The sequence below is a fragment of the Cryptotermes secundus genome, unplaced genomic scaffold, assembly GCF_002891405.2.
Source record: "Cryptotermes secundus unplaced genomic scaffold, Csec_1.0 scaffold257, whole genome shotgun sequence".
NCBI lineage: Eukaryota > Metazoa > Arthropoda > Insecta > Blattodea > Kalotermitidae > Cryptotermes > Cryptotermes secundus.
Genome location: NW_019734352.1, coordinates 1041147 through 1053311, shown reverse-complemented (window position 1 = coordinate 1053311; position 12165 = coordinate 1041147). Strand labels below are relative to the sequence as shown.

The following is a 12165-nucleotide window of genomic DNA, read 5'->3' as shown; positions in this document are numbered from 1 at the left end:
TAGGAACCTGACATTCCTAGTCAGTAGACCACAGGTATACCTGTACGGAGACATATGACTTTAGCCTTACTTACTTACTTACTTACTTACTTACTTACTCATGGAGCTGAGCCCTTCCGGAGGAGCCGCCAATTCTGCAGCTACTCAAGAATTTCCCAGCATTCACATTCATTACCGTGTTCACAAGAGCCCTCCACGTGTCCCTACCCTGAGCCAGATCAATCCAATCAATACCATCCCATCCTATCTCTCTAAGATCCATATATGACTTTAACCTATCATGACAAATGTAGGTCATAAAGCAAACGAACCGAGACAAAATTCTTAATCGGCAAACCTATATGTAAAGAGTCCCCTTGGGACACCTGAGTGTAGGTGGGAGGATAATACTGATATATGTCTTAAGTTATAAGATAAAAGAAAAGTAAAGCTGCCCTTGTAACAGGCCGTGAAGGTCCATAAGGCTATGAGAGATCGAGGCTCCCATAACTTCTAGACAGTCGGCTCATAGATGGCCGTAAGTTTGTCAGCCGGCCTCCCTTTACCACCCAGGAAAATTATTTAATTAATTCGTGGTACTCATTTCCGTTAGAAGCTGAGTCGACCCCAGGACCATAGTGCGGCTGGAAGGATTAGGTCGATTTAAAAATCCAAGACATCAGGACTCGATCCCGCGACCTTCCGGCTTGTAGCATAGTGCCTAAGGTATAGGTTATGAGGTCGTTGTCTGGTTTCTACTGTTCGGAACAGTAACTAATGACAGGCTGTTGTGAGCATAGTAATGCGCTTTGAAATTCCATATTGTTACGCGTATGAATGTGACTATAGACGGGGTTTGGATTGGTGAATCAAAGTATTGGCCACTTATACACTCACAACTTGTAGCTCCAATCTACAAGCATTTATAGAGCCATCGCTGTTCTCCACACGTTACGAATCACTAGAGCACATGCCAATTTTCTTCCAGTCTGCCCTGTCTTCACTAGACGTATCCTGGTAACGGCTCCTAGCAGTTGAGATTCTTTAGCTTCCATGCTCACGCCATTGTTAGCTGGCCACCGTCTCACAACTGAACCAAACTCATAGTCTGGCGGTTTACCTCCATTCAGTTGGTCTTGGCGCCAAGCCCCTTGAGACTCACGACCAGAAATTTTTCCAACTAAACCCTTTCGGTCATAGTCCTTATGTAACATCCTCTCTGACATAAAGATAGGTCTGTCGTTTACAATATCTGCTGGTCTTGGCCAACGCAGTCATTCTCAGGTCCTAGTCCAGCCGGACTCGCGACCACATTTTACTGTCTCAGTACCTCAGGACCTGAAGGGCCAGGTCCACGTATTTATATCCTTCAGAAACAGTGTGGCCCGGTTATACCCCCAGGCACTGCGGTAGCGTAGTGGTTAAGGTACTATGCTACAAGCCGGAAGGTCGCGGGTTCAAGTCCCGATGAGGTCATTGGATTTTTTCAATTGACCTAATCTTTCCGGCCGCACTAGGCCCTGGGGTTTACTCAACCTCTAACAGAAATGAGTACCAGGAATTAATTAAATGATTTTCCTGGGGAGTGAAGCGCGGCCGGCGCGTAAGGCTGACAACCTTACCGCCATCTTTGAGCTGATTGTCTCTTTGGCTCAGGTCTCCACAGTGAAGTCCACCGAACAGATGGTACACTGAGGATAGACCGTTACCACCACCGGCACATAATACTTCACATTTTGCTCTTTTTCTATCGAACTCAGAATGCCCGGTTACATGTCCCATTCCCACAACGACATGAAGACCGACTCTGAGACCGACCCCGTCTCCTGTCCAATGTCTTCCAAAGACTCCTTCCTGCATCCCGCTGGGGGTAAAGCTGCTGGAGCGTGAAGCTTGTACCTAGTGCCGATGTGAAAAATGTGTGGAGTTTTGCCTCCATGTCTTCAGTATGAGTTAATGATACGTTGCTTAAATGTGGGGGCAACTTTACCTGTATCCATCAACCAGATTATAACATCACAACAAAATGTTTGGAATTTATGATTTTAGTTAGCCTTGAAATTCTTTAGACAACGTTATAATGGCATCATAGCCACGTACCTATGTAGCTTAGTCGATTTGCATAATCAGACACCCCCTCCCCTAAGAACATGATTCTGAAGAATTTGCCCAAGGCAGCTAATACTAACTTGCCTATATTCTCTGTATGAAATACGTACGTCCCCTATGCAGTGGTGGTCACGAGACTGCCATATGAATGCGGATTGGTTTCAGCTGTTTATGAAAGCTCTATATTCCTTGAAACAGGATTTGGTATATGCTGGATTTCAGGTTCTCACATTAGTGACTAAAGAGAGTTCTGTCTTCTGGGATATAACGCCGTCTAGTCCGGTGAAAATCAACCGGAGATTCGGAGGAACATATTGCCTCCAGCGTAATCATCGGCCCTGAAGATGGAGACGATATGTTATTGCGAAACTTGGTAGATTTCACCCAAAGTACATGGCGTTATATCCCATAAGATATAACTCTTCATCTGCCTTTGTGCGCTTATTTTGGTCTCGTGCTGTGTTCGTATATTTAACTCTGACAACTTTATTTATTGGTCTGTAGGAGAGTATCTGCATTTTTATTTTTGGAGTTTATATTTTCATCGTCAGCACATGCAAGTACCTGTTTGGCTACGCGGTTGAGAACTTGTCGCTATATTAACCAAGACACGGGTACCGCCTGCAGATTCCATGGAATCCAGCATGCGACTGGCATTTGTTTAAGTTGGTTTGTGGAGTGGGTGCTGCCGGGCTACTGCTAAAAGGGAAAGTGACGTAATCTCAGAAACCTGCTGTGTACAGTGCAAGACAATGGCCTGCTTGGAATCGTCCTAAGTGACTAAACCACTTTTAACACATCTCTTTAGTAATGGAAAGTAATTTAGGCTATGTGAAAAAGTACTTCTTGGGCCGTGTCGTAGCTCTAGATGGTTAGGCGCTGTATTCTAACAGCGGAGCATCGGGTTAGATTCCGGCGACTTCGTGTGAGATTTTTGGTGGACGAAGCGGCACTGGAGCTGTTTCTTTTTCTGGCTTTCTTTGGTTGTCCTCTGTTAATTACGATCCAGTCATTGCTGCAGGCAGCACATTATCACATCCTTGGTCTTCCAAGTTTGGGGCTTCGTTTCTCACCTGGCGCTTGACTAGTTACGTAGTAATGGGCTTCGAACCTCTGCTGAACTCCTATGCAACTTCTCGGTCATTCTTTCTTTTTATTTGCGTAATTTTTGCTGCCTTCCTTTGCTGTCCCTCTCTGATATTGCTTTTCCCTCTGTAAATTTCTTTGTTTCTTCATCGGTTCATCTATTTCATCCTTCCTTTCATTCTCTGTCCCTCTTTGTTTCTTTGCACTGCTATTTCTCACTGCCTCCTCATCCTCCCCCTAATATTTTCCTAAACTGTATATAATTACAAATTGCCAGACAAAGAGCCGCCATTTACGGGAATCAGATTACAAAAATAGAGTCTTAGCTGTAGTAACGTGCAAGTTAAAAAATCTTGGTTGTACATTGCCCTTTGTCTGAGGTGTTACTTATATATATATCCCCACCGATGGTGTCACCACCTTATCGTGGTGGTGGGGTTTGAGTGCTACCGAGACCCTGAGAGCTATGCTGGCGGTAGCGTAGCTACTGGTAGAAGCACCCATGCCGGACAGGTGAAGGGGTAGGAACCAGACGAAGAGGGATACCCTGGCCCTCGAGTTTGGGGGTTGGGTGTGAGGCTAACAACCTCACACCGTGAAAACTAAATTGTTTAGAAACCAGATAATCAGCGTCGGTTGGATGGAGGAAAATCAGCGAGCAGAAATAAGTGGGCCACGACCTCTTCCATCCACACTCTTCTCACTGCTTCACTCTGCCATTCGATGTTTCATCGTATGAAGAAATGAGGAATAGGGAGGAATGGAGACTGATTGTTCAGGAGGCCAAGGCTCACCCTGAGCTGTAGCGCAGACTTCCAGAAGCTTCGTGAACATTGTGCAACATAAACTTTGTCTAGAACATCTTTGAGGGCGCTTCATACCTCGGATTGACAACAAGAAATCTCATGTTCAATGATTTTGCGTCCCATCATGTTTTGAAAATAGAATATATCAAACGATGACAACGATATGCATCACAATCTGATGATGACGCATCGGCAGAGATGTTTCAGACAGGCAGTAAGTGTGTTCTGCCTATGAATCAGCCGTTGTTACACACGTATAAGAAAGTACTTGGTCAGTGACACTAGGTGTTTGCCACCGCTTGTCCATTTTTACGAGCGCCTGTAGTACTGCTGTCATAGGGTTTCAACAGCCTCTTTATTCGGAAGTACTTTTGCTGTTAATTGCTTTCAGAACGAGAGCCGGGTTAGCGACTGGCTACGGGTTCGACGACCGAGAGGTCGGAGTTCCGAGTCCCGGTGGAGGCAAAATTTTGTATTCTCCACGTCCGGGAGACCGGATTCAGGGGGTCCACCTAGCTTACTATCCAGTGGGCATAGGGGGCTCTCTCTCAGGCCGTAAAGCGGCCGAGGCGTGAAGCAGGCCACTCACCTCCAACTATTGTTGAAGGTCAAGAATGCATGGATCTATACATCCACCCCCTGTACACCTTCATGGCATAGTGCTGAATTAGTTAAGCATAGGGTCTTTATGTTTGCTCCAAGTCTGAATGTGTCTTGCCTCTTGTATATGCTCATGTATTTCCATCAGAATTCGTTGCAAAATCAGAATATAAAGACAGCTAATGTAGCCCTTGAACATGTATCTGAAGTTGAAATATTTGAGAATAAGTGACAGATCAAAATTATATTTATGTGGAGGTGAGAGAAAAAAGAGTTCTGTCTTCTGTGACATAACTCCTTGTAGCCCGTTGAGATCTTCTTCTGCTTCATGCTGGTTTCTTACTTGGCTTATTATTCGATCCTGATGATGGTTGCGACATGTTCCTTCGAAACGTCAGATGACTTTCAACGGACTACACGGCATTATATCTTAGAAGTTATAAGGCTTCATAACCACCGTTGTAAGAATCTCAGATACATCAAATATGCTGTTTAGGGGGGAAATAATCTCTGTTATTGTGAGAATCAGACGAAACACAGAAATACTCTCTGTGGGCAGAATACACAGTTTCAGTACGTTAAAGATGTGATACATTTAATGCCACTGGACTTCGAAGAGTTAAAGTAAGTGTTGTACCTAACCAGCAAAGGTAAAGTAAAGATAAAATTGTCCCTTCGCTTAACTAATTAAGCACTACGCCATAAAGACGTATGGGGGAGTGGATGTATAGAGCCACATTCTCTTGACCTCGGTACTAGTTGGGAGATAAGTGGTCAGCTTCAAGCCCCGGCCTCTTTACCCCCTTGAAAGATCCCACGGTACCCATTGTATAGGAGGTTCGGTGAATCCCAGAGCCGGTCTGGATGACATGGAGAAGTGAAAATTCTTGACCCTACTGGTTCTCGAACTCCGACCTCTCGGTCGTCCAGCCAGTAGCCAGTCGCTATACCGACTGCGCTATCCCCGGCTCCTTGTACGTAGCCAGCAAAACAAACACCGTGGCCTGTAGTCCGCAAGCGAACTATACCGACCGAGCGACCGCCGCTTGTCGGCAAAGTTTCAGACATCTCGAAACATTTTAAATGTGCAGACGGACAGACACGGTCTTGCCATTATATGTTAATTTCCCTAAATTCTTGAAAATAACGCATAATAATTTAAAACTGTGACTCGAAACTGTAGTTTCCGTTTTTCTGACCTGTCAGCCTCTCAAATTGTAACGTACTGTTAGGACTGGTATGCATACTTGTGATTACTGATTATATGGTCGGTGTTATTGCTTTGGTAAGACGAGTGTACAGTGCATGTATCCGCAACTGTAGAGGCAGGCGTCTGTAACCTGCGCGGCCGGTTGGTGGCCGTGAGGATGGAATGTTGCGAGGTGCCTCCAGCAGACTTCAGCACCAGTGACGTCATGCATAACAGCACAAAAACTGTCAGAATCGGGTCTGGCTTTGGGCTATAACGAGTTATATTTATTTCTTTCGTTGGTAAGTAAGTAAAAGTAAAAAGTAAAGTAACAGGCCTTGGAGGCCCATGGGGTTGTGAGATGTTAAGCTTCCCACATTTTATAGACAATCGGCTCATAGATGGCGGTAAGGTTGTCAGCCCTACGCGGCGGCCGCCTTTTACTCCCCAAGAATATTCCTGGTACTCATTTCTGTTAAAGCTTGAGTCAGCCCCAGGACCATAGTGCGGCTGGAATGAGTAGGTAAATTGAAGAAAAAAAAATCAACCTCATCGAGATTCGATCCCGCGATTTTCCGGCTTGTATTATAGTGCCTCAACCAACTACGCTACAGCGTACCCCCATTTCGTTGGTAGCAATAATATTTCCAGGATGTTACATCGTTCATGCAATGGCGTTTTCTTTGTTAAACCAGCCTTCGAAGGTACCGTCCCAACAGCATGTAACAGGAGAACCAAATAACTAACTCTTTTCATAGAGAGGAATCGATCTTCAGAAGCTTATACTCTCTCACGTGATTAAGAAATGTCAGCCTTTTATGGAAACATAAGGTTAATTATTATATTCCCAATAGCGTCCCATTAGACCATATTAGCCCTTTGGATCCAGTACATACCTCCTCAATTTCCTTAAGATCCATTTAATGTTATCCTCCTATCTACTCCTAGTTCCCTTCAGTTTTATTTTCCCTTCCGGTTTCCGTATTACGATGTCGTGTACTTCTGGAGTTAACAATGTAGATGCCACTGCCACTAGCAGTAGCAGCAACAATGTTTATTTGTTTAGCTACGCTGTCGGTAGCTCAGACTGGTTATGATTGTGGGGGGGTAGTAGTAGTAATATATACACTTCTGCTGGAGCCGGGGTAGCGCAGTCGGTATAGTTACTGAGTACGGGCTAGACGGCCAAGGGGTCGGAGTTCGTGTCGCGGTAGAGTCAAGATTTTTCTAGTCTCCACGTCGTCCAGACCGATTCCGGACACCACCCAGTCTCCTATCCAATGGGTACCGGGGAGGGGATAAAGCGACCGGAACTTGAAGCTGACCATTCACCTCCAACTAATGCTGAGGTCAATAATAAGTGAATATATATATCCACTCCCCCATGTGTCTTCATGGCGTAAGCAATGGGACAGCTCTACTTTTACTCTACTGCTACTCCATGACAAATTTGATAATTCTCAATAATAAACTTGGCATTAAATTAAACAGCTACGGGTGCGATGATTATGATGATTATAGTGGTGGTGGTGATATGCTTGAGCAAGGACAGAGACAGTCTTGCCAAGAGTAATCCTCATAAGTTTCACTCTGACCTGTCCGAATCCGAAATAGCAGGTGGCTGGTTCTTACATTTGTCCGTCTGTAGTCAGAAGAACAGCACTGTACGAACACAGTAGGCTTGTGACAGTCTAATACACGGTTCGAATATAAATGAGAATGTTTGGCTATCCTACGCGATTTTTTAAATTTCTCCGGGAAGATGCCTAGAGAATACCTAGAAATAAATCATGACCGTCTTCACCCAAACCCTCGCCGCATTCACGCTGTGTAACCCGTGAAATCGACAGAGCTTCACGAGATAATCAAACCAGTCTTCTTGGAGGTCAGATTTCGCACAGATTTCATGGAACTGAGATATTCTTGTAAACCTGATTGTTGTTTATCTTACCAAGAAATTCTCCTCCTTTTGTGGGATTTGAAGGTTCATTATCATATTCACAGACACCTGCCATTGGACCATATCCTCAATCATACTCTTACATATCCAGCATAAAGCAAAGTTTTCCTCTTGCTTAATTAATTAATCATCACTGCATGAAGATGTATTGGAGAGTAGAGGTGTAGCTCCACCATTCTTAACGTCGGCACTGCATTCTACTGTCACTATGCCCCCAGGGAAACAGGCCCCCGATACCCTGTATAGGAGGCTGGGTAGGCCCCAGAGCCGGTCGCAACGGTATGGAGAAGAGAAAAATCTCCTCTGTCTGGAACTGGACTTCGATTTCTTTTGTTTAGCCCGTAACATAGTCGCTATGTCTCCAGAGCTATCCCAGTTCCCTCGTCCAATATCCATTCCAGTATTCTCCCATTTACGCCTCGGTCTCACAAGCGGCTCCTTCTCTTCAGGTTTTCATACTGAATTTGCTACGTAGCCCATCTCTCTCATCCCATTTGGTTTCACCGCCATAACAATATCAGATTAAGATCGCAAGCAATGACAATCTTCATTATGGAAGTTTCTCCACTTGCTTATTCCTTCCTCTTGCATGAATCCAGATATTCAGAACTTTCTTCAATATCCTCAGTCCCTGTCCTCCCCTGAGAATGAAAGACCAAATTTTACTCCACGTAATAAAGGGCTTAATTCGCTTAGTTGGGGTTGGAGTCCAACTGGGTCCACTCGGCACGGCGGCTACTGATTGGCCTATTGTATCCTGCCCCGGGTGATTATGATGATGGAGAATTTGGTGGAATGAACATTGGCAAGGGAAACCGAAGTACTCGGAGAGAACCCGCCCCAGCGCCACTTTGTCCACCACAAATCCCACTTGATCAGACCCGGGATCGAACCCGAGCCGCCACGGTGGGAAGCCAGCAACTAACCGCTTGAGCTACTGTGCAGCCATTAATATAGGGCTTACTAACATTTTAAGAATTTCAGTTTTTATACTCATAAGTACGAAAAATTAATAATAGTGACTAAATTAGTACTGTGATAACAGGTAATACGAAAGCCCGCCATTGGGCACGATCCCGAGCTTATTCCGTTCACCTTTCGTTCTGCTGGTTCATCTCCTTAAGGTCCATTTCGTTGTTAGTCTTCTACACCCGTGTCAGTCGTCCAATTGGCCCTTTTGAATTCATTTCGTACCAAAATCTTGTGGCATTCTTCTTTTCGCCAAATCTGAACCACATTCCCACATCATCGTAGGCTTCTTTATGTCACTCTCCTGACAGTACTAGGCGATCTATGAAATCATGAAATATATCGTCACATAATAATCATAATTCACTCACTAATTTCATCCATGTGTGAATATTAATGATAAAAGTAAAACGTCTGTAGGTCGCGCTATAGCTCAAGCGGTTAGTCGCTGGCTTCCAACCGCGGCGGCCCGGGTTTGATCCCGGGTCTGGTCACGTGGGATTTGTGGTGGACAACGTGGCGCTGAGGCAGGTTTTCTCCGAGTAGTTCGGTTTCCCCTGCCAATCTTCATTCCAGCAAATTCTCCATCATTATAATCACCCGGGGCAGGCTACAATAGGCCAATCAGTGGCCGCCGTGCCGAGTGGACACAGTTGGACTCCACCCCCCACTAAGCAAAAAAAAAAATGTATGTAGGAAGAGACCAGAGGGTGAGAGGTCCCCCATCCTACACCAATTGCGTCTGGCGTCAGCATGTTTGGACAGTTGTTATAGAGCTGAACATAGAAAAAACGGCATATCCTCTTGTTTAGAGTCTGTATATGCATGACATGCACTTCCGCTTCTGTACAGGGCATTGTCTTGAACATGTGACTTCCGTTTTCTGTCCCCTCCTTAACTTAACAAGCAGGCAGGTGATGACTAATACAGGTCTAGATGCACTTTTCGCTTTCTTTTCCCATGAAGGTGCCTCCTTCGATCCGTAGGAATAGTATGTTTGAACGCCAGGCCGAAATCAGTTCTATTTAATATTTAGATATCCGAGAATTTTCACGCTGAGGTTTTCCGCATTTTTTAATAATCCACGAAAGTGTTCAGTTTTAAATATTCCAGTGTTCGTGTTTCAAAATATACATCAGAACCTTCTGTCATCACTCACAGAATGTAAACATCCAGGTTTCCGCTCCGCGAACAAAGATTGTTGAGAATATTTGGGCCCAAGAGAGAGTGAGAGGAGCAAGGGTGGAAATGGCTATTCAGAATTAGGCAGACGCCCCAAATCGGTAAAGATGTGTTCTTATATATAGCCCTTGCGGGCAGTAGCATGCGAGGTCTGGGATAGTATTCAGCAAGTCCTAGCGACCATTCTATGGAGACTCGAAGGCAAATGTCGCTTATGTCTGCGGCCAATCCCTATGCTAAGCACGAGTGTAAGATACGTGGAGATAAAGCCGCATAGGTTTGTACCTTGGCATTAGATGGAGATGAGTAATCAGCTTCACCCTAAGTTCGCGTTATTCTCAGGTGAATTGTCTCCAGAGTGTGTTGGCCCCAGAGGCAGTCTGGTCATACACTTTTTCCTTTGTATTCTCTTTTATTTACATTCAAAACGTCAGTACCGGGAACTTAACCAGGGACATTCAGTCCTTAGCGTCTGTTAAATGACTTGAACCCAGCATGCTGGTATAGCGGGAGGGGCTACTTCGAATCTCGGCCTGAGCATCCGTATCCTGACTGAATTCTTCGTCGTTTTTCTCAGTTCTTCCAGGGAAATTCCTGCATAATGTTTCGGTTAGGCTGCTACCGCTTCTTTCGAAGTCCTTTCCAGTTCATTAAACATCAATTATCCTATCATTCGACGCTATTTAAAGGTAAAGTTCTCCCTGTGCTTAACTAATTAAGCACTATGCTGTGAAGATGTATGAGGGAGTGGTTGTATAGATCCACGTTTTCTTGATATCGGCACTAGTTGGAGGCGAGTGGTCAGCTTCACGCCCAGGCCGCTTTACCCCTGGGGAAAGAGCCCTCGGTACCCATTAGATAGGCTGGGCGGTCCCCAGAGCCGGTCTGGATGACCTGGAGAAGAGAATATTCTTTACCCTACTGGGGCTCGAACTCCGACCCCTCTGTCGTCCAACCCGTAGCCAGTCGCTATACTGACTGAGCTACCCCGGCTCCCTCATTCGATGCTATGGAGCTTGAAATATTGACGGCATCACAAAGTAAACCACATAGTAAGTAATTAAACGTGGCTTTGAAGTAAGGAAAAAATTCATGTAATTCTTGTATGAAAGTCGATAAAACTTATTGTATTATTGAATTAATGTTAAGGATATGTTAATATCGAGGTTATATGCTTGCTACCATTCAGTCCAGAACCTTTTGTCTTCTCGTCTGCTGTCCCAAAACATAAAATTTAGAACATACAAAACTATAATTTTGCCTGTAGTTCTGTATGGGTGTGAAACTTGGTCTCTGACATTAAGGGAGGAACGCAGACTGAGGGTGTTTGAGAACAGAGTGTTGAGAATATTTGGACGGAAGAGAGATGAAGTGACAGGAAGTTGGAGAAAACTGCATAATGAGGAGCTTCGTAACTTGTACTCTTCTCCAAGTATAATTAGAATGATCAAGACAATGAGGATAAGGTGGGCAGGGCATGTAGTACGAATGGTGGAGAAGAGTAATGCATATAGGATATTGGTGGGAAAGCCACAATGAAAGAGACCACTGGGAAGACCAAAGCGTAGGTGAGTGGACAATATTAAAATGGATCTTAGAGAGATAGCATGTGATGGTATGGATTGGATTGATCTGGCTAAGGGCAGGGACCAATGGAGGGCTCTTGTGAACACGGTAATGAACTTTCGGGTTCCATAAAATGCTGTGAAGTTCTTGAGTCGCTGCACAATTGGCGGCTCCTCCAGAAGGGCTCAGCTCCGTGAGTGAATAATATCAGGATACATCAATATAGACACAGAATTTGAAATTCCAGTCATACTCTAAAGACAAGAAGTTCTCGGAAAGTAATGGGATTACACAGATATTTGAGGACAGGAACAAATCAAAATTATGTGTATGAAAAAGGTAAAAACCAATTAAATTTGCGGAATGCTTGCCACCTTTCCGCTCGGAATATGTTTTCTTCAGATGTCTGTCTAAAAACGTAAAGATGAATATATACATGCAGAATTATATGTAACATCCGTAATATTCGTGTCTGTCATCTTAAAGATAAAACATGGGAGCAGACTGAGGCTGCTTCAGAGTAGGGTAATGAGGTGAATACTCTGCCGTAAGGAAGGGGAGGTGAAGGGAGAACGGACAAAAGTTCATAACGAAGAGCTTCATAAAATGAAGGCCTAATCCTCGCAGCATAGGTTGATTAAATTAGGGTCCCTTCGATATAGGTCAGTCCAAGTCCGACTGGGGCCACGCCATAGTTGAAGTGGTTAGTCGCTGGCTTC

General features: G+C 44.6%; 1 protein-coding gene across 5 annotated transcripts in view; it reads left to right on the top strand.

Annotated features, from left to right (window-relative positions):
• The window catches only part of LOC111868820 (cytosolic carboxypeptidase 1), a 108357-nt gene that overhangs the window by 83433 nt on the left and 12759 nt on the right, over positions 1-12165 (top strand). The window lies entirely within an intron of this gene.